Source organism: Mobula hypostoma, chromosome 6 (assembly GCF_963921235.1).
Source record: "Mobula hypostoma chromosome 6, sMobHyp1.1, whole genome shotgun sequence".
In the NCBI taxonomy this organism is placed as follows: domain Eukaryota; kingdom Metazoa; phylum Chordata; class Chondrichthyes; order Myliobatiformes; family Myliobatidae; genus Mobula; species Mobula hypostoma.
This window is the reverse complement of record NC_086102.1, coordinates 22,472,095-22,498,453: the sequence shown is the minus strand read 5'-3', so window position 1 is coordinate 22,498,453 and position 26,359 is coordinate 22,472,095. Positions and strand designations below refer to the sequence as shown.

The 26,359-nt window shown below is 42.7% G+C and overlaps 1 pseudogene; it reads left to right on the top strand.

Moving 5' to 3' along the window:
• The first annotated feature begins 24,928 nt into the window (after positions 1-24,928).
• Positions 24,929-25,060, top strand: LOC134348821 (U2 spliceosomal RNA; annotated as a pseudogene).
• Positions 25,061-26,359: the final 1,299 nt, after the last annotated feature.

Genomic DNA, 26,359 nt, shown 5'->3' with positions numbered 1-26,359 from the left:
TTGTTCTGCAGTTCTCCCAGGTGTTTTTCAAGAAGACTCGAAACTTTCTGATATCCTTCCTCATTCTCAAGCCCAAGCAGCAGTGGAAACATATCAAGGTTTCCTTTTGCAACATGGTTTTTCCAAAGATTCTGTTTCCTTTTAAATTCAAGAATCTTGTCACTTGAAGTCAAAACATATTCTCCAGGGCCTTGCAGAAGCTTGCTCAACTGGTTCATATGATGAAAAATGTCTGTTAAATGGGCTAGTTTCAGCAGCTATTCATCTTCTTTCTTTTTTTCTTTTTAAATCTTTTTATTGAATAAGTATACCAAAAGGTAAGCCATATAAACATTAATACAATGTTAAAATATAATAAAATTACAGAAGGTATCAATACCGAAAAAAAATACTACAAACAATGTAATTTAAACATAAGAAACCAAGATAACATAATAGTATACTAAATTTTATATATATATCGATAGAAAAAAAGAAAAAAAAACCCAAAAAAAAAACCCACCGTGCAACTAACTAAAAACAAAGCAAAGCAATGGGCTAACTTGAAACCAAACAGAGTTAAACTTAAAATCACGTCCTCAATCCCGACCTCCATTAAAAACAGTGAAAAAAAACAAGAAGGGTATATATTACATTAAATGAAAATATCGAATAAAAGATCCCCAAATCTGTTCAAATTTAAATGAAGAATCATAAAGGTTACTTCTAATTTTCTCCAGATTCAAACATAATATCGTCTGGGAGAACCAAAAAAAGGTAGTTGGAGCATTAAGCTCTTTCCAATGTTGTAAAATACATCTTTTCGCCATTAAAGTAAGAAATGCAATCATTCTACGGGCTGAAGGGGAAAGATTACTAGAAATTTTAGGTAGTCCAAAGATAGCAGTAATAGGGTGAGGAGAGATATCTATATTTAACACCTTAGAAATAATATTAAAAATGTCTCTCCAAAAAGTTTCCAAAGTAGGGCAAGACCAAAACATATGAGTTAAAGAGGCTATCTGCCCCGAACATCTATCACAAAAAGGATTAATATGCAAGTAAAAAAGCGCTAACTTATCTTTGGACATATGTGCTCTATGAACAACTTTAAATTGAATTAGGGAATGTTTAGCGCAAATAGAGGAAGTATTAACTAATTGTAAAATCTGCCCCCAATCATCCACAGAAATGGTAAGCCCCATGCTATTCATCTTCAAAGCACTTAGCAAAATCTGGTCGACTTCTTGAAAGTACTTCTGCAATTCAATTCTCAGCTCAAATATTCTGTTGAAAAGACTTCCTCTGCTACACCACCGGATTTCTGTCTGTAGCCGGAGACTGGTGTGCTCTGTCCTGGTTTTCCCACAGTGTTTTAAACATTCTTGAGTGAACTGGACGTAAAACTACGGAACTACTTGCTTCCTGAACTCTTTATTTTTAATGTGACTTTATTTTCAGCTTTAATCTGTTTGTTTTGAGATTCCAATAGTCGTTTAAAATAATCAGCATTTTTACATGTCATATGGCTGGGATGTGTAGTTAAGTGGCTTTTCAATTTCTACCTGCACTCGATCTTTTCATCTCCAACTGTCGCCGAGACATCAACCGTCTCAACTTCACAACTCCTCTCCCCTGTTCCAACCTCACTCCCTCTGAACGCACTGCCCTCCACTCTCTCCGCACTAATCCCATCGTCACCATCAAACCCGCAGACAAAGGTGGTGCCGTAGTAGTCTGGCGGACGGACCTCTACCTCACTAAGGCTAAACGGCATCTCTCTGATACCTCCTCTTACTTACCTCTGGAATAGTACCCCACCAAAAAAACATCAAACCATTGTCTCCCGTACCATCACTGCCCTTATCAACTCTGGAGACCTTCCATCCTCAGCCACAAAACTCCCACAACACGCACTGCTCGGTTTTACCTCCTCCCCAAGATCCACAAGCCTGACTGCCCCGGTAGACCCATAGTTTCTGCCTGCTCCTGCCCCACCGAACTTGTATCTGCCTACCTGGACTCCATTTTGTCACCCATAGTTCAGTCTCTCCCTACCTACATCCAGGATACATCCCATGTCCTCCACCTGTTCAATAACTTCCAGTTCCCCGGTCCTGACCGCTTCATTTTCACTATGGATGTCCAATCCTTATACACTTCCATTCCCCATCAAGAAGGCCTCACAGCCCTCCGCTACTTTCTGGACAATAGACCTCACCAGTTCCCACCACCACTACCCTCCTCCGGTTGGCGGAACTGGTACTCACACTTAATAACTTCTCTTTTGGCTCTTCCCACTTTCTTCAGACCAAGGGCGTAGCTATGGGCACTCGCATGGGCCCCAGCTATGCCTGCCTCTTCGTTGGTTATGTGGAACAGTCTATGCTCCAAACCTATTCTGGTACTGCTCCCCAACTTTTCCTTCGCTACATTGATGACTACATTGGTGCTGCTTCCTGCACCCATGCTGAGCTCGTCAATTTCATTGACTTTACTTCAAACTTCCACCCAGCTCTATCTTGGACACTTCTCTCCCCTTTCTCGATCTCTCGGTCTCCATCTCTGGAGACAGACTGTCTACTGACATCTTCTATAAGCCCACTGACTCTCATAACTACCTCGACTATATCTCTTCCCACCCTGCCACATGCAAAAATGCCATTCCCTATTCCCAGTTCCTCCGTCCCCGCTGCATCTGCTCCCGGGATGAGGCTTTCCATTCCAGGACATCTCAAATGTCCTCTTTCTTTAAGGATTGTGGTTTCCCTTCTGCTGTCATCAATGATGCCCTTACCCGCATCTCCTCCATTTCCTGCACTTCGGCCCTCACCCCATCCTCCCATCATCACAACAGGGACAGGGTTCCCCTTGTCCTCACCTGCCACCCCACCAGCCTCCAGGTCCAACACATTATCCTCCGAAACTTCCGCCGCCTTCAACGGGACCCCACCACTAAGCACATCTTTCCCTCTCCACCCCTCTCCGCTTTCCGCAGGGATCGTTCCCTCCGCGACTCCCTGGTCCACACGTCCCTCCCCACCGATCTCCCACCCGGCACTTATTCCTGCAAGCGTAAGTGCTACACCTGTCCCTACACCTCCTCTCTTGCCACCATTCAGGGCCCCAAATAGTCCTTCCAGGTGAGGCAACGCTTCACTTGTGAGTCTGTTGGGGTCATCTGTTGCATCCGGTGCTCCCGGAGCGGCCTCCTCTACATCGGTGAAACCCGACGCAGATTGGGGGACTGCTTCGTCGAGCACCTCTGCTCCTTCAGACAGGATCTTCCAGTTGCCACCCACTTCAACTCTGCTTCATATTCCCATTCGGATATGTCCATACATGGCTCCCTCTACAGCCATGATGAGGCTAAACTCAGGCTGGAGGAGCAACACCTCATATACCGTCTGGGTAGTGTCCAGGCCCTTGGTATGAACATCGAATTCTCCAACTTCCGGTATTCCCCTCCCCCTCCCTTCCCCCTTCCCAGTTTCACTCTGCCCCCTCCCCCAGCTGCCTATCACCTCCCTCATGGTTCCGCCTCCTTCTACTACCCATTGTGCTTTCCCCTATTCCCTCTTCACCTTTCCTGCCTATCCCCTCCCTGTTTCCCCTCCCCCACCCCTTTATCTTTCCCCTTACTGGTTTTTCACCTGGCACCTACCAGCCTTCTCCTTCCCACCCTCCCCCCACCTTCTTTATAGGGCCTCTGCCCTCTCCCTCTTCAGTCCTGACAAAGGGTTCCGGCCCAAAATGTTGACTGTTCATTTCCACAGATGCTGCCCAACCCGCTGAGTTCCTCTAGCGTGTTGTGAGTGTTGCTTTGACCCCAGCATCTGCAGAGTATTTTGTGTTTCAATTTTGCTGGAGCCATTGCAACATTTTTAAAGTGGTTTGCCACAGACTAGGCATAATGGAATAGGACAACTTGAATCATCAGTCCAGTAAAACCCATTGGTAAGTAGCTTTCATTGTAAAGACCGACATTTTTCCTGTCCATTGTTGCACTAATGCAGTGAAATGACTCAGAAGATCATAATTCTTCATCATCAATCTTATCAGAATTGTCCATAGGCCAGGGCCTAGAATCTTCCTCTTCCATTTCACACCTCCTCTTCAAAAAAAGCCACATTAGACTGTCCTTTAGAATGAAAATTTACTTCCAATTTTCTCCTACCCTGGTAGTTGTTCACACCCATAAGACAGTTGGCAGCACATAAGGGGAAGTTGGGAGAGTTAATTCAGAATGGAGAAGTTGATGTCACAGCCCAAGTTGGGTGAGTCCATTCCATGCTTGGAAAATGCATTTCTTGCTCCTCAACAGCCTACCATCCACCCCTCCATGCAATACAGTGCTCACCAATTATCGGCCTACTGTCCTCCCCTCCGTGCAATAGAGCACTCACTAATGATCAGCAACCTACCATCCACCCTTCCGTGCAATACAGTGCTCACCAATTATCAGCCTACTGACCTCCCCTCCGTGCAATATTAGCTCTCACCAATTATCAGTGTACCATCCTCCTCTCTGTGCAATACAGCACTCACCAATTATCAACCTACTGTCCTCCCCTCCATGGAATACAGCGCTCCCCAATTATCAACCAATTACCCATATCTTGCATCAAAACCTGAGAATGGACTCAACCAAATAAACAAGATCCAACTGCATACTGGGCTGAGACTGGTAAAGGGGCTGCTCGGACTCTGCCCACCACTGCGAGTGCTAGCATCCCGTATTGCGCAAAGTTCAAAAAATGTTTGCGTTTTTTATTATGATCTCTCACACAACCCCTAGCAACCTCACACAGAACCCCAGTTAAGGAACCTTCATTTAGACACTTTGCACTGCAGGCAATCGTAATCAATTACGAGGCAATGGTTGCATATTTTGAGGAGGATAATTAAAATTACCCTGTGGTAAAATACCGTCACAAGAAGTTGATTAGCAGTGAATACAAAGTAGCTTTGGAAATGTTAAATGATGTCTTTGAATAACTGGTTGCACTGTGCAGGACTCTGTAAAGGAGTGGGTTAACAACAATCGATTTTTTGCGAGGCAAAATTAACAAAATAAGCAGGCAGTATTTGGGAGACTGTGTCTTGAAGTAAGAAAAGTAAATTTTAGCAAAGCCAAAGTCGAATTCTTGTACAAATTAGAGGGAACATTTGTCAGTGAGAAATGAAATAGTGAATTTGAAAAGTTCTTCAATTCTGAGAGTAGGAAGAACACAAAATTCACAGGTAATAATTAATAGGATATATGTGAAACCTTGGTATGAGGGAGGGAAAGAATTGGCAGATTTATAAGCAACATAAATTGAGTTGAGTAATTTGTTTCTATAATAAGTCATCTTCAATGTGCAACTTTTAGGAGCAGGTCCCAAAACTCAAACAATGTTGTAGATTTTTTTCAAGTATTTGAGGTAACCGTGGGGTCTTTTTAATGTATTGTTATTATTATTACACAAAATTAGAGGAAGGAAGGAATTCTAGTCAATTATATTCAAACTCACAAAAAAACAAAATTCACCAGATATGTTTCTGGCATTGGCTACATTTTTCCAGCATAAGATCATAAGACAATAAGACTTGGGAGCAGAATTTTTTTGAAATATCAATATACCATACCGAGATGATTTCTAATCCAGACTGGTGATAAGGTCATATTTGTCCAGGTACTGACTCGTTCACAGTGTGGATTATCAAAACCTGGTTTCTTTTTAGCTAGTCTTATATCAAGTTTTTACTGGCCAAAAAATAAATTCTCAAGGATAATACAAAAAAAAAGAAATAAACTCTAAGCATTTGTTAATTGTTTCCTAATTAAGTCGTCGTCATTTCTATCCCTCGAGGTTGAGGATGATAGTCTTCGATCTGTTGATCTATTTATGGGCTCTCAAGTGGCTTATGAGTCCAATCTTGGCTTTGAAAGTTCTAATTAAGTAGGGGAAAGATAAAGGGGTGGGGGAGAGGAAGCAGGGAGGGGATAGGCAGGAAAGGTGAAGAAGGAATAGGGGAAAGCACAATGGGTAGTAGAAGGAGGCAGAACCATGAGGGAGGTGATAGGCAGCTGGGGGAGGGGGCAGAGTGAAACTGGGATGGGGGAAGGGAGGGGGAGGGGAATACTGGAAGTTGAAGAATTCGATATTCATACCAAGGAGCTGGAGACATCCCAGACGGTATATGAGGTGTTGGTCCTCCAACCTGAGTGTAGCCTCATCATGGCTGTAGAGGAAGCCATGTATGGACATATCCGAATTGGAATGTGAAGCAGAGTTGAAATGGGTGGCAACTGGGAGATCCTGTCTGTTGTGGCGGACGAAGCGGAGGTGCTCGACGAAGCGGTCCCCCAATCTGCGTCGGGTTTCACCGATGTAGAGGAGGCCACACAGGGAGCACCGGATGCAATAGATGACCCCAACAGACTCACAAGTGAAGTGTTGCCTCACCTGGAAGGACTATTTGGGGCCCTGAATGGTGGCAAGAGAGGAGGTGTAGGGACAGGTGTAGCACTTACGCTTGCAGTAGTGGTCACCAACCTTTTTAAGCCCAAGATCCCCTACTTCGACCTCAGTGAAAGGCAAGATCTACCTACTAAATTGTTTAGAGAAAAAACAGCTCAGATTGTACTTCCAATTTGAGGCCTTTTATTTGGGTGAATTGTATTTGAATTACACAAAATACTTTTGTCAAACTTTCAAATTAATTCAAACAAGAAAACACTGTAACTAGCATATCAAACAGGTCACAGCTGTCTTTCTTTAAGAATATTACAATACTTCACACCTTTAATTCTAAGTTTCATTATTTAAATTTATTTCAACATGAAAAATAAATGAATAAAAATTGATTGTTGCACTCAGTGTGATGACTGGGGCTGAATACTTTCTGCTAGTTCCCTGAAATTTGGCTCATAACTACAGACAGCCAGTCTGAGACAGTCTGTGAGGTGTAGGGTTGCCAACTGCCCCGTATTTCCCCCGCTAAGATAGAATGTTCCTATGAAACCTTTCGTGCCGAAATGCTTTACACCGAAGAAGCAATTACCATTAATTTATATGGAAAAAAATTTTGAGCGTTCCCAGACCCAAATAACACATAAAACCTAAAATAACACTAACATATAGTAAAAGCAGGAATGAGGTGATAAATACACAGCCTATATAAAGTAGAAATAATGAAGATTAAGCCAAAACCGATTCGTGGGGTTAAAAAAAAATTGGTACATCACGCATGTGCACATAGGTGCCCGCGCAAGGCTTCATGGTCATGGTAGTCTTTCCTGGGGTAAATACAAATGTCCCGGGACTTGACTGCTACTTTTGTCCGTTATTTGGGAGTGAGAAAGTTCGCAACCCTAGTGAGGTGTCTGTCAGTAAGTCAGCTCCTGTACTTACATTTAATAATTTTCATCTGAGAAAATGCAATTTCACATAGGTAAGTTGACCTGAAGAAGGCACTGACTTTTAGTGCTATAAAACTAACGCACACACCGCACATTGCTCGGCCCCATCAGTAGTAATTGCCACCAGTTTATGAATGGGGATATCATTTTCAGGGACATATTTTTTTACATTCATTGTAAATATCCTCACCTCTCGTTCTTTCCTTTAATTGCAAAAGAGTGAGGAAGTCCTCCTTTGTTGTAAAATCCTGGAAAGTCATTCTGACAAATACAACAAAAATATTCACATTCTCTGACAGTGACTCTACCCTCCTTGTCACTGTTGCAGGGCCAAGCAGTATATTACGTATTGCGATTTGTGATGTCGTTTTTATTTTTAAGTCATTAAAACAGTCTCTGCGGTAATGACCATTGCTTCCTTGAATAAATCGCCACCTGTAAAAGGCTTCTTGTGTTTAGCCAAAAGGTGACTTACACGAAATGATGCTTCAATAGCAGAGTTATTTCGAGTAGCACGTTTTGTGGAAAACAATTGCTGGGCCTTCAACCCCGATTTTAGCTCAACTTTCCAGGCACGAATTGCGCTCTTTGGGGGTAGGTGTCTTTAAATTCCTGGTGGTTGGTGTTGTGGTGCCGCTCCAGATTCCCTCTTTTAGTCAGTGCTTGTGTTTGGTGGCACAACATACATACACACTTGTCTTTCACCAAGGTAAACAGAATTTCCTCTTCCCATTCTGGATGGAATTTGTACATATTTGCCTTCTTTCGTGGAGCCTCCACTATGCTATCAGGATATCACGAGCGATTGCCAATTGCGTCGCCTCTGATCTGGGCCGACATTTACATGCCAGGCAGCACCAAATTAATTAGCTGGTTTATTTCGGCTTTTTTTCTTAAAGATGTGCTGGGTGCATCTCGACTACCACTGCGCCACTGCTTGCTTCGTGGCCCGGAGGCTGCGGACACTGCCGTATATTGATGTTTGTGACAGTCTGTACTCTTATCTAATCTGATTGGTCACTTTGATGCAGCCATGGTGCATGGCAGAGGAACTACACACATGCGCACTGGGCAGAAAGAACGGAACTAAACCCCCGCAACCTGGAAACAATCTCTCTTTACAAACAGCTTTTTGGCGAAAATATTGCTATATTACCATTATCCTAATTAGTATTACTTTTATAATGCTCACATTACAACAGTATTTGTGTATTTATTTTTGATTTTTCTTCGGGATCTACTGGGAAAGTCTCAAAGATCGACCAGTTGATCACGATCGACGGGTTGGCGACCCCTACTTTATGCTGATGATCTTTTGTTCTACATTAGTGGTCACCGACCTTTTTAAGCCCAAGATCTCCTACCTCGACCTTAGTGAAAGGCAAGATCGACCTACTAAATCGGTTAGAGAAAAAACAGCTCAGATTGTACTTCCAACTTGAGGCCTTTTATCTGGTCTAATTGTATCTGAATTACACAAAATACTTTTATACTTTATACTTTATTGTTGCCAAACAACTAGGACGTACAATCATCACAGCGATATTTGATTCTGCGCTTTCTGCTCCCTGGATTACAAATATTAAATATTAAAAATATTAAAATTAGTAAAAATTAGTAAATTTTAAAAATTTAAATTATAAATCATAAATAGAAAATAGAAAAGTGGAAAGGAAGGTAGTGCAAAAAAACCGAGAGGCAGGTCTGGATATTTGGAGGGTACGGCCCAGATCCAGGTCAGGATCCGTTCAGCAGTCTTATCACAGTTAGAAAGAAGCTGTTCCCAAATCTGGCCGTATGAGTCTTCAAGCTCCTGAGCCTTCTCCCGGAGGGAAGAGGGGCGAAAAGTGTGTTGGCTGGGTGGGTCGTGTCCTTGATTATCCTGGCAGCACTACTCTGACAGCGTGCAGTGTAAAGTGAGTCCAAGGACGGAAGATTGGTTTGTGTGATGTGCTGCAGCGTGTTCACCATCTTCTGCAGCTTCTTCTAGTCTTGGACAGGACAACTTCCATACCAGGTTGTGATGCACCCTAGATGAATGCTTTCTACGGTGCATCTATAAAAATTAGTGAGGGTTTTAGGGGACAGGCCAAATTTCTTTAGTTTTCTCAGGAAGAAAAGGCACTGGTGGGCCTTCTTGGCAGTGGACTCTGCTTGGTTGGACCAAGTCATGTCTTTTCTGATATTGACCCCAAGGAACTTAAAGCTTTTGACCTGTTCCACTTGCGCACCACCGATGTAAATTGGGTCGTGCGGTCCGCTACTCCTTCTGAAGTCAACAACCAATTCCTTCGTCTTGCTGACGTTGAGGGATAGGTTATTGTCTTGGCACCATGCCAACAGGTTCTTAATTTCCTCTCTGTACTCAAACTCATCATTACCCGAGATACGGCCTACAATTGTGTCATCAGCAAACTTATATATTGAGTTTGATGGAAACTTGGCTACACAATCATGGGTGTACAGTACTTTTGTGGAACTTTCAAATTAATTCAAACAAGTAAACACTGTAACTAGCATATCAAACAGGCTATAGTTGTCTTTCTTTCAGAATATTACAATACTTCACACCTTTAATTCTAAGTTTCATTAATTAATTTTATTTCAACATGAAAAATAAATGAATAAAAATTGACTGTTGCACTCAGTGTGGTGACTGGGGTTGAATACTTTCTGCTAGTTCCCTGAAATTTGGCTCATAACTACAGACAGCCAGTCTGACACAGTCTGTGAAGTATCTGTCAGTAAGACAGCTCCTGCACTTAGATTTAATAATTTTCATCTGTGAAAATGCAATTTCACATAGTTAAGTTGACCTGAAGTAGGCACTGACTTTTAGTGCTATAAAACAAACGCACACACCACGCATTGCTGGGGCCCCATCAGTAGTAATTGCAACCAGTTTATGAATGGGGATGTCATTTTCACGGACATATTTTTTAAACTCATTGTAAATATCCTCACCTCTCGTTCTCTCCTTTAATTGCAAAAGAGTAAGGAAGTCCTCCTTTGTTGTAAAATCCTGGAAGGCATTCTGACAAGTACAACAAGCTAAGCTGTTTGCATTACATCCAGGGATTCATTGAACTGTAGTGAAAAATATTCACAGAGTGGCAAGTCCTTTAACACTTGTCGATCCACATTCTTTAACACTTGTCGATCCACATCCTCTGACAGTGACTCTACCCTCCTTGTCACTGTTGCAGGGCCAAGCGGTATGCTATGTATTGCAGTTGTGATGTCGTTTTTATTTTTAAGTCATTAAAAACAGTCTCTGCGGTAATGACCATTGCTTCCTTGAATAAATCGACATCTGTAAAAGGCTTCTTGTGTTTAGCCAAAAAGTGACTTACACGAAATGATGCTTCAATGGTAACCTTATTTTGAGCAGCATGTTTTGTGAAAAACGATTGCAGGGCCTTCAACCCCGATTTCAGCTCCTCAACTTTCCAGGCACGAATTGCACTCTTTGCAGGGTAGGTGTCTTTAAATTTCTGGTGGTTGGTGTTGTGGTGCCGCTCCAGATTCCCTCTTTTAGTCAGTGCTTGTGTTTGGTGCCACAACATATATACACACTTGTCTTTCACCAGGGTAAATAGAAATTCCTCTTCCCATTCTGGAAGGAATTTGTATGTTTTCGCCTTCTTTCGTGGAGCCTCTGCCATGCTATCAGGATATCACGAGCGAGTGCTGTATATTGATGTTTGCGACAGTCTGTACTCTTATCTAATTGGTCACTTTGATGCAGCACAGGCTACGCTGAAAACGGGGTGCATGGCGAGGGAGCTACACACATGCGCACTGGGCAGAAAGAACGGAAATAAAACCCCGCAACCCGGAAACAACCTCTCTTTACAAACAGCTTTCAGAAGCGATAGTATTGCTATATTACCATTATCCTAACTAGTATTACTTATTTTTATAATGCTCACATTACAACAGTATTTGTGTATTTATTTTTGATTTTTTTTCGTGATCTACTGGGAAAGTCTCAAAGATCGACTGGTCGATTGTGATCGACAGGTTGGCGACCACTACTCTACATCTCTAATGTGGAGTCCTCTCTACCCTCAATACTCTCTTTACTTTCCGAATTTAGTCAGTTCTCAGGATATAAACAGAATCTTCATAAGAGTGAACTTTTTCCTTTGAATAAATTGGTATCAGTCAACTCTGACCTTCCTTTTAAAATTGTAAGAAATCAATTTACTTGTTTGGGTATAACAATTACTAGGAATTATAAATTTCTTTTTAAAGAAAACTTAATCACACTTTTGGAATATGTTAAGAAGGTACTATCAAATTTGTCTCTCCTTTCTTTATCGCTGATTGGACGTATTAATTCTATTAAAATGATTATTTTGCCTAAATTTTTATACTTATTTCAAGCCCTACCTGTTTTTTATTCCTAGATCTTTTTTTGACTCTTTAGATTCGATTATATCTTCTTCAGAAAACTAAAAAAAATGGGGGATTAGCCCTACCCAATTTTAGGTTTTACTACTGGGCAGTCAACATACACTACCTTACGATTTGGTTGTACTACATTGATTGTGAAGACTGTCCGGTTTGGGTTTCTCCAGAAGGTAATTCTGTTAATAAATTTTCTATTATTTCTCTTCTTGGTTCTTCAATTCCTCTGTCTTTAAGTAATTTAACTGATAATTATGTAGTGAAACATTCTTTGAGGATTTGGTTCTCTTTAAGCCACAAGAGTTTTGTTGCTTAAATGGAAAGATGCCGCTCTGCCTACTCATGCCCGTTGGTTGATTGATATTATGTCATGTTTAAATGTAGAGAAGATTAGATGTTCTATTTCCATACCTAGACAAGATTTTTTCACATTATGGAGACCTTTTTGGAACTACTTTCACAATTTTTGATTTGTTCAGCAATGATGATGGCTATTACATGTTTGAACTTACTACTATACTTCAGAGATTTTTTTTCTTTTAACTAAACAGCTGTTTTTTTCCCTCTTTTTTTGTTTTGTTATGGGGTTTTGATTTTGCTCTAGACTAGAATAAAATATACCTTTTCAATATTATGGTTAATTTACTAGACATAGTTTTGGGGCATTTCAATCTTGTTTCTGTTTCCATAATATCATAATGTATTTTGTATTCATCTATGCAAGTAATTAATAAAAACATTGAAAAAGAAAAAAAAGTAGTCTCTGCTGACATATGTGTACTTTGATTAAAAATTTACTTTGACTCTGTTTGAGGACTCAATATTGTTTTGAAATGGAACTGCTCTTAAAAGATCAGTTTTTTTTCCCTATACAGCTCAGGATCATGTGTTGAAGGAACGTACAGCAAAAGTTTGAGAAAGTTCATGAGGAAGACGATGACATATCCCTTAGCGAAAGCTTAAAGCATGAACAACGTATTGTAAGATGGAAGGTGAACAGTGCTCAGTCCATCAGTAGAGTTAGACTGAATCAAACAGTGTATGGTGTATTAAATTTTGTAAAGATTTTAGATGAAAGTCTGGACAATTCCAAGTGACACGTTAACTCTTTGAAAGCCTGCAACACGTAGGATGTCGGTACAAGTTAAACACTGTAGACTACAGTTGCATTCTTACACTATAGGTTTGTTACGACTAGTGTAGACAAGTGGCATGAGAACAAAAGACCAAAGAGTTTGTCTGTCTCTGCGTGTCTCTCAATGCTTGCAGATTGAACCTCTATTTATTGAGGCACCTAGCGCTCAGTTCTTGGGTTTTCACTTTGACAAAGGATTGCAATCGATAGGTGCCTAGGATAGACCCAGGGTAATTTCACCAGATGGAAATCGGAGATCTCCCGACAACTAGTGGCTGAGAATCGTCAGCCCCAAAATCTTTGAAACTGACGACATAGTATTTCGTGTGGTTTAGAGGGTCATGTTTTTTGACTTCTCCAGTGCGTTCAACACCATCCGCCCTGCTCTGCTGGGGAAGAAGCTGACAGCGATGCAGGTGGATGCTTCCTTGGTATCATGGATTCTTGATTACTTGACTGGCAGACCACAGTACGTGTGCTTGCAACACTGTGTGTTCGACAGAGTGATCAGCAGCACTGGGGCTCCACAGGGGACTGTCTGGTCTCCCCTTCTCTTCACCATTTACACCTCGGACTTCAACTACTGCACAGAGTCTTGTCATCTTCAGAAGTTTTCGGATGACTCTGCCATAGTTGGATGCATCAGCAAGGGAGATGAGGCTGAGTACAGGGCTACGGTAGGAAACTTTGTCACATGGTGTAAGCAGGATTATCTGCAGCTCAATGTGAAAGAGGCTAAGGAGCTGGTGGTAGACCTGAGGAGAGCTAAGGTACCGGTGACCCCTGTTTCCATCCAGGGGGTCAGTGTGGACATGGTGGAGGATTACAAATACCTGAGGATACGAATTGACAATAAACTGGACTGGTCAAAGAACACTGAGGCTGTCTACAAGAAGGGTCAGAGCCGTCTCTACTTCCTGAGGAGACTGAGGTTCTTTAACATGTGCCGGACGATGCTGAGGATGTTCTACGAGTCTGTGGTGGCCAGTGCTATCATGTTTGCTGTTGTGTGCTGGGGCAGCAGGCTGAGGGTGGCAGACACCAACAGAATCAACAAACTCATTCGTAAGGCCAGTGATGTTGTGGGGATGGAACTGGACTCTCTGACGGTGGTGTCTGAAAAGAGGATGCTGTCCAAGTTGCATGCCATCTTGGACAATGTCTCCCATCCACTACATAATGTACTGGGTGGGCACAGGAGTACATTCAGCCAGAGACTCATTCCACCGAGATGCAGCACAGAGCGTCATAGGAAGTCATTCCTGCCTGTGGCCATCAAACTTTACAACTCCTCCCTTGGAGGGTCAGACACCCTGAGCCAATAGGCTGGTCCTGGACTTATTTCATAATTTACTGGCATAATTTACATATTACTATTTAAATATTTCTGGTTCTATTACTATTTATTATTTATGGTGCAACTGTAACGAAAACCAATTTCCCCCGGGATTAATAAAGTATGACTATGACTATGTTTATTTGTGCTTTTTATTTAATGATAATAAATTAGTCTTAAGTTACTTTGTTGTGTTCGCACACTTTTTACCACATTTCCTGGACACTCATACTGGTTTAGGTGTTCTTGAGTCTGATCAACCCAACCTAATTACAAGCTTCAAGCATTTACCTACTTGAATATATTTTTTCATTGTCAGCTTAAACCTTCTTTTTGAGCTGTTTCTCATCGTCTACTTTCAATCCCAAATTTTCTTCTTCCCTTCTGACTAGGAAAGCACAACTCTGCACCCTGCTCAGCCAGCACTAGTGCAGCACAGGGGTACGTTCTCTCCCCCACTGTTCCATCTAAGCTGAAATGCTTCCGCAAACATAGCACTTGTTACCACGCACCTGAAATTTTCTTTTATGTAATGTTAATATAATTTTGAAATTATGCTAACATAATTTTGATACCCTGTACTTATTTATGCATTACCCATTATAATCTAGATTTTCTAAGTAATAAACGTACCACAATCGATGCTTTGAAATATTTTAGAGCTTCGAAGTCTTTACATTAAGTGTTTAAAGTTACAACACTGTGACAGATAGTAACAATAGCCACAGAAGAGAAGTTGGTAGCTCCCTGATAATAAACCGCTGGCCTGCTGAAAGCCGTCGCGATCTAGACAAAGCATGTTATTTTTGCCATTGTGTCCGTCAGTTGTTTTGACAGCCTGAATTTATTTCCTTGTGTTGTGAGTTGTTGATTGTGTTTGTTTCATGTCAAAGACTCTATATTTTGAATTATATTGGTAAGTAATCTTTCAAAACATCATAATCTAATAAGAATTTATAGTATGCATATTACAAAAAAGTGACACTACGCACAAGAGTGTCTGTACATAAGGTGACCGACAGGAAATCATAAAGAAGTGGAGGTGGGGAGTGTGGGTTAGTAGGTTAGTTGGTGGAGTGTTGATCAGCCTTACTGTTTTGTTTGTGGCACTGGGAAGCCGGGTGGCCGTGAACAACACATGCAGGAGATGGACAGATGAGGAACAAATGTGCTGTTGTTTTTTCACTTGTAAATCATCTACCCAGAATGCTCTCTCACCTTATGTTCAATACATAATACACAGGAAAATATATCCCACCCCTTCCCCCCCCCAACCCTTGTCTTAAAGGTTTCTCCCCTTCCTGTATACAGACTAGCTGTTGAGCTATTAACACTCAATGGAGTAATCATCAAATTCAACCAGCAACAGAAAACATTTTTTAAACTAGGAAAAGCAGGTAGACTGCCTCTATTTCCAGACCTAACCCTGGGGATTATTCTGTCCCATGTTCTGAGTGTTAGTCACTTAAAAGGTCCTAAGGTTCAAAACTAAAATTTATTATTAGAGTACAAGCATTTCACCACATACAACCCTGAGATTCTTTTTCCTGCAGGCATACTCAGCAAATCCATAGAACAATATGGAATTGGAGCTGTACTTAGCCACACAGTCACAGGTGTAGAGCAAGTGAAGCAGGGGCTAAGCACACATCACTGTAGTGCTACTGTGCTGATGGAGATTGTGGAAGAGATGCTTTTGCCAATCCAAATGGACTGGGGTCTGCAAGTAAGGAAATCCAGGATCCAATTGCACAAGGGGGTATTGAGACCCAGGTCTTGGAGTTTACTGATTAGTTCTAAGGGGATGATGGTATTGAATGCTGAGCTGAAATCGATAAAGAGCATCCTGATGTATGCATCTTTGCTGCCCAGATGTTCCAGGGTTGTGTGAAGAGCCAATGAGATGGCATCTGTTGTGGACCTGTGGCTTCGGTAGACAAATTGGAGAGGATCCAAGTTGCCACTCAGAAAGGAGCTGATATGTTTTAACATCAGCCTCTCGAAACACTTCATCAGTATGATGTACGGTAAGTGCATTGGGCGACAGTCATTGTGGCAGGTTACCACGCTCTTCTTGGGCACCAGTATGAATCAAGCCTGAGTGAAGCAGATGAGTACCACACACTGCTGATGCAAGTGGTGAAGCTGATGCGAGGGGTGAGGATATCAGTGAGCACACCAGCCAGTTAGTCAGCACAGGTCTTCAGTATTCGGCCAGGTACTCCGTTGTGACAGGATGTTTTCTTGGATTCACTCGTTTGAAGGCAGCCCACACATCCTCTTCAGATAATGAGCCCAAGGGATCATTGGTAGATATGGGGGTGCACGATGGTTCCTCCCTGTTCTGGTGGTCAAAGTCAGCACAGAAGGCATTGAGCTCATCTGGAAGTAAAGCTCTGCTCTCCTCCATGTCGCTAGATTTAACTCTGTAGAAGGTTATAGCATTCAAATCCTGCTACAGGTGTTGAAGATCCTTCATTGATTCCAGTCTAGTCTGGAATCTCCATTACTCCCGTGAGATGGCTCTCTGGAGATCTCACCTCTTGTAGCATTATTGATCTTCAGATCTGAATGCCTCTGATCAGGCTGTCAGAAAAATCCAGATTTGATGGATCATCCAGAGCTTCTGATTGAGGTAGACCCTGAATGAGTTCATGGGGACACACTCAACTACAGCTGTTTTAGTAAAATTTGTTACAACCTTGGTCTAGTCATTCAGATTCTCAGATGAGAGCTTGAACCACTGCCCAGTCCACTGACTCAAGCCAATCCTGTGACCTTTCCTCTTCCTCCTGCGACCTCCTCTTAGCTGACTTGATCTCTGGAGCTTTGCTTTTTAGGCCCAGTCTGTATGCAGTTAGTAGGGATACAGCCAAATGGTCCAATTTGCCAAAATGCCATCTAGGGAATGAACGATAGGCAATCCTTATTGTATTATAGCTGTGGTCTAGTGTATTGGCAACAGGTTACACACTGGTGATAATTGAGCAAGATGAAGTCTCCGACCATAATTTGAACTGCGCCGGGTTGGGCTGTTTCTTGTTTGCAGATGGTATCGTGCAATGTTGCAAGTGCCCTCTTATAGTCAGCCGCTGGTGGTATATAAACTGCAACCACGGATGAGAACTCCTTAAATTCAATCTGTTTGGAGGCTGCCTGTTTCATTGAAGGTACAGACGGCCTGAGGATGATGCCAAAGACTTTTTGTATCTCTTGGTGGTGTATATATACTGTTGATGTTGGCTTGGGTACTGTATTGTCAGTAGGAGGCACTTCAGAAAGCACAGGTGACAGGGGAGCAAATGTCATGGCTTCCAGTTTCCACTGCGTACACTACAGGACCTGTTTGTGCCACCACCGAGGCAGGTTAACTGCTCTTATCCATTTCTGTCTCCCTCTCCTATTTGGTTTATTTAATCGTTCCGTTCTCGTTCTCTCCCCTCAGATTCTTTACTCGCCAAGTCTCCTGCAACCATTTCCTCGCGGCGTCTTCTTTTCGCGCACCAACGTTACACTGCAGCGCGCAGCCAGCGATGCAAACAGATTTTTCGTGCCATTGGGAATAAAACAACAATACCAGACAAGGACTTGTCATCTCATCACCAGTTGTTATGTTTGTGGTACTGGAAAGTCAGCAGCGAAATCTAGACTTGCAGCAATTTGCTGGTGGCAGGGGCAGGTCCTGGTACAACGTTCAGACAATTTGAAATCTGGCCCAAGTAGTCTGGGGGCTTCTATCTCCACGACGCTAAGGCTATGAGACAACCCCTGACTGCTGTGCTTCGTGTCTGTGAACTTTGCAGTGATTTGCCCCGCTGATATGATGAACCCATGAACACTACCTCACTTTTTTGGTATTTCTGTTTTAGTACTACTGTTTTTAAATTTAACTATTTTATATACTTACTGTAATTCATTTATTTTTTTCTATATTTATCATGTACTGCACTGTACTGCAACTGCTAAGTTAACAAATTTCACAACATATGCCGGTGATATTAAACCTGATCCTGATTCTATTTCTCTACCATAGGCTGTGATGCTTTCAAATACATAAAGTCGTATTCTAAATCCATCATATCTGTGGTGTTATCACGTGGCAGAATGTGATTGGACAGAGTTCGGAGCTTGCGCAGAAATGATGGAATGATTGAGAAACTTGTACGGTGAAAACGTTGTTGCTGTTTGCTGTTGTAAATAAAAGTTCTAGTTTTAATTCTTCCAGAATATGGTTTGTTTTTAGTAACCCACGGTACCTATAAAGAACACAACATGGTGTCAGAAGTCGGTCTGGAAGAATAATACGTTTCGCTAACATGGGAGAAGTGAAGATAATTGAAAAAAAAGAGCGCCAACGTTTTTAGTGTTTGCTAACAGCTTTACAAATGGAAGGGTTGCAACCTCGGAAAACACTTCGGCTGACTGGAAACGTAGCTGAAAACTGGAAAAAATTTAAACAGCGTTTTGAAATTTATTTATCGGCGATCGGAGCAGAAAATAAATTGGAGAAAACGAGAGCTGCGATTCTACTCCACATAATAGAGGACGACGCAATTGAGGTATATAACCATTTCACTTTTGAGAATGGAGATAATTTGAATCTAAAAGTGATAATCAACAAGTTTGAAGCATTTTGTATACCAAAGCGCAATGTGACGTATGAACGGTCCAAATTCTTTACGTGCAAGCAGAAAGCTGGTCAAACGATTGATCAATTTGTTACAGAATTGAAAAACCACAGTAAAACATGCGAGTTTGCCGAGGTGACAGACTCTCTCATTAAAGACTGAATTGTTTGCAGCATTCGGGATAGTGGTCTGAGAGAAAGACTGTTAAGAGAACAAGACGTAAATTTGGAAAAAGCTCTGATTCTCTGCAAAGCTTCAGAAACCGTGACCTCGCAGGCTAAAGAGCTTTTCATTCAGAACTGCAACATAGACGCTGTAAAGCACAAACACATTAGAAAAAATAATGAAGCGACAACGAAACCGACAGAGAGCAAGACGTCATCTGAAAGAAAAAAAATTATGTGATTGCTGTGGGTGGCAGCACTGACCAAAAAAGTGTCTAGCCTATGGGAAAATGTGCAATGACTGTGGTAAGAATAATCATTTTTCACGCTGTTGCAGAAGTAGAAAGGAAATAAAACACATAAATGCAGTGCTTGAAAATGAACGTGAGGAGTTTTATATAGATGTGGTTTGTGAAAACAAAGAATGACTGGCCTATGCCATTGCAAGAGAACCAAAACAATATTCTGTTTAAACTGGATACTGGAGCACAAGTAAATGTTCTTGCAGAATCTGAGTTTTAATGCATTAAAGCTAAGACCAAAGTTACATCAGACAAATATAAAAGTGACTGGGTATTCAGGTGCAGACATTCCAATTAAAGGAACATGTATGGCGAAAGTATCACGCAAAAATATGGTGCACATGCTTTCATTTGTAGTTGTGTCAAAGAATGTACAGTCAATAATGGGTCTATCTGCCTGTTTGAGACCTAATTTGGTGAAAAGAGTCTTAGTCCTGGACAGTGACACAGAGTCAGAATACAGTGACTTGATGAAAGAGCAAGAGAGAACAGAATTTGATTCCAACGCAGCAAAAGTAAAAGAAATCGTAAAGAAAGCTCCCAGACCCATCCCTTTGTTACCAGCATCTGACAAAGCACTGCCACACCAGGAGTTGCAGGAGGACAGAGGCCAAACCTGCCGGTACAGTACAATACTGATCTGAAGCCAAAGAGTTACAAGAATCAGGATCCAATTGAAGAAGTGAAAGCACAAGTGAAGGAATTGAGAAGTTTTATTGAAATGATGAAGTCTCAGCATAAAAAAGAGATTACAGTTAATGAATGAATTAGATGAAGAAAGGAAGATCTGTATTTCATTACAAATGGAAGTGAAAGGAATTAAGGAATTGAAGAAGTACAACCCAGATCATACATGGTCCAAACAGAAGAAGGAGCAGTGTTAAGAAGAAATTGCACATACCTTAAGAAAGAGCCAACTTCAGAATTTCAGTTAACTGATGCAGACCAGATAAAACATGGAAATAACAACAAAACAGAAGAACTGTGTGAACCACTTGAAGGTCTACTCATGTTCATAAAACCCCAGAGAGACTGATAGAGACATATTAAATTATGCATTTGTTCTGGTTAATGTTGCTAATTCATTTTCTTTTTAAGGAAGATGTGGTGATATCACGTGTCAGAACGTGATTGGACAGAGTTCGGAGCATGTGCAGAAATGACAGAATGATCGAGAAACTTGTATGGTGAAAATGTGGTTGCTGTTTGCTGTTGCATATAAAAGTTCTAGTTTTAATTCTTCCAGATTATGGTTTGTTCTTAGTAACCCACGGTACGTATAGAGAACACAACAATATCTTCTTCCATGATTGCTACTTGCAACTGAAGCCCATGATTAACAACCTTTACAACATTTAAAAGGCATTTGGACAGGCAGACTCGAGAGTTGCGAATGTTGTGTCTTTATTTAAGAAGGGCGGCAAAGAAAATGCTGGGAACTATAGACCACAGCCTAAAATCCATGGTAGGTAGGGTACTGCAGATAATTCTTAGAGATAAGATATATTTACATCTGGAAAGACAGGGATTGATCAGGGGTAGTCAGCATGGCTTGGTGCATGGGAAATCATATTTTACGAACTTGACTGAGGTTTTTTTAAGGGTGACATAGAAGAAAGTTGATACAGGTAGGAGAGTAGACATGTTTTATAGGGATTTCAGCAAAACATTTCAAGTTAAAGTTTATTGCCCTTCAACCAAACACATGTATGCAGCAAAATGAAACATCATTCCACTGTGGCCAAGGTGCACAACATATTGCATATACTCACATACAGCACATATACTGTACATAGTTACCAACTAACACATGCAGCCACAAAATAAGATTAGCACAAGTCCCTTGTGGCATGGCCTGAAGATTGACAGGTTGACATAAAGTGTGAGTTGCATGCTTATATAAGACGGTGTGATGTTACTGGTACGATTATAGTAAAACAAGCAGCTGTGCAAATATGTGAAGCAGCTGCAACGAAAGGTGAAAAGTGACCAGTGCAGGATGAGAGGTCAGGAGTACGGTGTGGGGAGCATGTGACAGGGGGAGTGGGGGAGTGGGAGCCGGCAGGGTATTCAGACGTGTGTGCTGGGTGGCAGCAGGGTATTAGGAAACCTAACAGCCTGGGGGAAGAAGCTCTTGACAGTTCTGGTTCTTAGCCTCTGTTAAGGTTCAATATGGTAGGCTGCTCTAGAAGATTAGATCGCGTGGGTTCCAGGGAGAGCTGGCTAATTGGATATACAGTTGGCTTGAAGGTAAAAGTGCAGAGGGTAATAGTGGAAAGCTGTTTCTCGGACTGAAGGCATATAACTAGTGGTGTGCCTCAGGGATCAATGCTGGGCCCTTTATTGTTTGCTACAAGTCCTTAAGTTTTATGAGCAGAATTAGGCCATTTGGTCTATCAAGTCTGCTCCGCCATTTCATCATGGCTGATCCATTTCCCTCTCAGCCCCAATCTCCGGCCTTCTCTCTGTAACCCTTCAGGCCCTGACTAATCAAGAACCTATCGACCTCTGCCTTAAATATGCCCAATGACTTGGCCTCCACTGCCACCTGTGGCAACTAATTTGACGGATTCAACACTCTCTGGCTAAAGAAATTCATCCTCCTCTTCTCCATTCTAAATGCATGTCCCTTTATTCTGAAGCGGTGTCCTCTTGTCTTAGACACCCCTACCATTGAAAAATCCTCTCCATATCCACTCTCTCAAGGTCTTTCAACATTCCACAGGTTTCAATGAGATCCCCCCACATTTTGTTGAACTCCTGTAATACAGGCCCAGAGCCATCAAACACTCCTCCTATGATAAACCTTAAAATCCTAGAATCATTTTTGTGAACCTCCTTTGAATCCTCTCCAATGTCAGCACATCCTTTCTTTAATAAGTGGACCAAAGCTGCTCACAATACTCCAAGTGAGGCCTCACCAAATGCCTTATAAAACCTCAACATTACATCCTTGCCTTTATATTTTAGTCCTCTGAAAATGAATGCTAACATTGCATTTGCCTTCGTCACCACTGACTCAACCTACAAATTAACCTTTATGGTATCCTGCATGAGTCCTGTTGCACCTCTGATTTTTGAATTTTCTCTCCATTTAGAAAATAATGTATACTTTTATTTCTTCTACTGAAGTGCATGACCATATACTTCTTAACACTGTATTCCACCTGCCACCTCTTTGTCCATTCTCCGAATCTATGAGTCCTTCTGTAGCCTATCTGCTTCCTCAAAACTACATGCTCCTCCACCTATCTTTGTATCATCCACTAACCTGACCACAAAGCCATCAATTCAGTCATTGAAATCATTGACATATAACATAAAAAGAATTGGCCCCAACACAGACTCTTGTCACCACCACTAGTCACCGGTACACAACATCCACTGATTCTCGTTTGTCTATCGTGCTTGGTATTTCTTCAAAGAATTCCAACAGATTTGTCAGGCATGATTTTGCCTTAAGGAAAACATGCTGACTTCGGTATATTTTATCATGTGCCTCCAAGTGCCCTGAAACCACATCCTTCATAATCGACTCCAACATCTTCCCAACCACTGAGGTCAGACTAACTGGCCAATAATTTTCTTTTTTCTGCCTCTTGCACTTCTTGAAGAGTGGAGTGACATCTCCAATTTTTCAGTCCTCTGGAACAATGCCAGAGTCTATTCAGCCACATCTTACAGAAACTTGACACTGTATTCACCATCTGGTCTAGGTAACTCATCTGCCTTCAGACCTTTCAGTTTCCCAAGCAACTGCTCCCTCGTAATAGCAACTTCACTCACTTCTGCCCCGACTTCAGACCTACTGTTAGTGTCCTCCACAGTGAAGACTGATGCAAAATACATATTCAGTTCACCTGCCATTTCCTTGTCCCCCATTACTACTTCTCCAGCATAAATTTCCAGTGGTCTGATATCTATTCTCACTTCATCTTTATTATTATTGGCTAGCTTACCTTTGTGTTCCACCTTTTCCTTCTTTATGACTTTCTTAGTTGCCTTCAGTTGGTTTTTAAAAGCTTCTCAACCCTCTAACTTCCCACTAAATCTGCTCTATTATTTGTCCTCACTTTGGCTTTTAGGTCAGCAATATTTGTGTCATCCTGACTTTAGAATACTTTTTCATCTGTGGGATGTATCTTTCTTGCGCCTTCCGAATTGCTCCCAGAAATTCCAGCCATTCCTGATCTGCCATCATCCCTGCTAGTGTCCCCTTCCAATCAATTTTGGCCAGCTCCACTCTCATGCCTCTGTAATTCCCTTTACTGCACTGTAATACTGATGCAACTGACTTTAATTTCTCCATCTCAAATTCCAGAGTGAATTCAATCCTATTATGATCACTTTCCCCTATGTGTGCTTTTACCTTAGGTTCTCTAATCAATTCCAGTTCATTGCATACTGCCAGTTCAGAATAGCTGATCCCCTAGTGGCCTCAACGACGAGCTGCTCTAAAGATCCATCATTCTATAAATTCCCCATCTTGGAATCCCACACCAACCTGATTTTCCCTATCTACCTGCATATTGAAAAATCCCATGATTATGGTAACATTGCCCTTTTGACATGCATTTTTTTATCTCTTGTTGAGATTTGTAGACTACATCTTTGCTACTGTGTTATCTAAATCAATTATTTTAAACAATAATGTACAAGGCATGATCAGTAAGTCTGCAGATGGTATACGAAGGTTATCAAAAATTACAGATCAGCTGGGCTAGGGAATTGCAAATGAAATTTAATTCAAGTGCAAAGTTTTGCATTTTGGCAAGTCAAATCCAGCAGAACTTTCACAGTGAATGACGGGGCACTGGGGAGTGTTGTAGAACAGAGGAACCTTTGAGTACAAATACATGATTCCTTGAGAGTCATAGGTAGACATGTTGATGAAGAAGGCTTTTGGCATGATAGCCTCTATAAGTCACAGCAATGAGTATACCAGGTGGGAGTTCATGGTTCGGATTTACAGCGTGCTGATGAGGCCACACTTGAGTATTATTTGCTTTTGGTTGCCCTTGTCGCCAGCACTTGAGGAGCTATGTGATAGGGAGATGTTGGACAGGCTAGGAGTATATTTCTTACAATGTAAGAGACAGAGAAGTGATTGTATAAAGGAATACAGGGTGAATGCAGTCAGTTTCATTTTGCAGAGTTGGGCTAACAATAACTAGAGAACATAAACATAAGAAAATAAGAAATAGGAGCAGGAGTAGGCCACCAGGCCCATCAAGCCTGCTCCGCCATTCAATAAGATCGTGGCTGATCTGGCCATGGACTCATCTCCACCTACCTGCCTTTTCCTCATAACCCTTACTTCCCCTACTATGCAAAAATCTATCCAACCTTGTCTTAAACATATTTACTGAGGTAGTCTCCACTACTTCATTGGGCAGAGAATGCCACAGATTCACCACTCTCTGGGAAAAGCAGTTCCTCTTCATCTCTGTCCTAAATCTACTCCCCTGAATCTTGAGGTTATGTCTCCTAGTTCTAGTCTCACCTACAAGTGGAAAAAACTACTCTACCTCTATTTTATCTATCCCTTTCATAACTATATAAGATCGCTTCTCGGCCTTTTGGCTAAGATCAAGTGTGGTATCTGTTCTTATCAGACCAGAGGGAGGAGGTGAAGAGTTCGCGCTGACGCAGGGGTGGATCCTAATGCTGATTGGCCTCCAATCTAACACCCCATACCAGCGACGACAGCAGTGAGGAAGATGGCAGCAGCGAGCAGTGCATCGGCTCGAGGCCAGGGTATCAAGAACACTGTCAGGCTGACAGTGCGAGACCGGAACGGGGGCACCGGCTTCACCCGAGAGACCTTCATCCGGAAGGTCTTGATGGAATGCTGCGGATTTACGCCCGACGACATCTACTGCGTCCAGGACTTCGCAGGTTTCTTCGACGTGACTTTCCGGCAGGCTGCAGGGTGGCAGAAGCTGTACCAGCAGCTTCAGCTGAAGGGGACCGAGGCGCCGCTGTCACTGCTGAAAGCACAGGCCCTCTTTGCAACGGCTACCCAACAGGAACGGACAATCACAGTGCACATGTTCAACCCGCACGTGCCAGTGGTAGATGTCCTTACATTCCTCGCTCGGTATGTGGAGAGCGTAGGAACACCAGCAGACGTGAAAGACGGACTGGGAATCTGGACCAGCAAACGGCAGGTCAAGGTGAAGCTGAGGTTGGACTCCAACGGCGGCATCATCCACCCCCCCTCCGTCTTCGCCATCGGAGGGAACCGAGGGTACACGCTGTACGCGGGGCAACCCAGGGTGTGCCGAAACTGCGGCAAGGCAGGGCACATCGCAGCCCAGTGCAGGGTGGTGATGTGCAAGAACTGCAAAACCGAAGGCCACCTGACCAAAGACTGCACGCAGGCCAAGTCCTGCAACCTTTGTGGACAAGCTGGCCACCTGTACAGAGCCTGCCCGAGGCGTGGGGGCACCTACGCACAGGCAACCAGGGGAGGTGCTGGCCCTGAAAGGGCCCAGGCAGTTTCGGACGCCCCTGCCAGCACTGCAGAAGAGGCACCCGACAGGGCGGACGATGAGACCAGGGAGGAAGGGGCAAGCACCCCGAGACCTGCCACCCCGCTGCAGACCCTCCAGGACCAAGCAAACGACGAGCAGGAGTCCATGGAGGAGGGGACAGCTGAGGTGGAAACGGAATGGAAGGTCGTGAAACGGAAAAAGACCCAAAAGGCAGCGGCCAAGCGACAGAAGGCGGAGCAACGCAAGAAAAGGGCAGGGAACCACACAGCCTCTGGTACCCTGTCCTCTTCAGAGGAGGAAGGAGTTGGGGGAGGCCAGCAGCCCCAGCGGAAGAAGCGGCTGGCAGAACAGGTGGAGAGGAGGAGAGAGGAGGGGGAAAGTCTGCTGGCCACCCCCCAAGTACAGGAGGCGGAGATCAGCAGACACACAGAGCTCCGGGAATCCGGGAGCAGAGCCACGGTTGGCACCCAGCAGCCGGAAGGGGAAGCAGCCCAGGA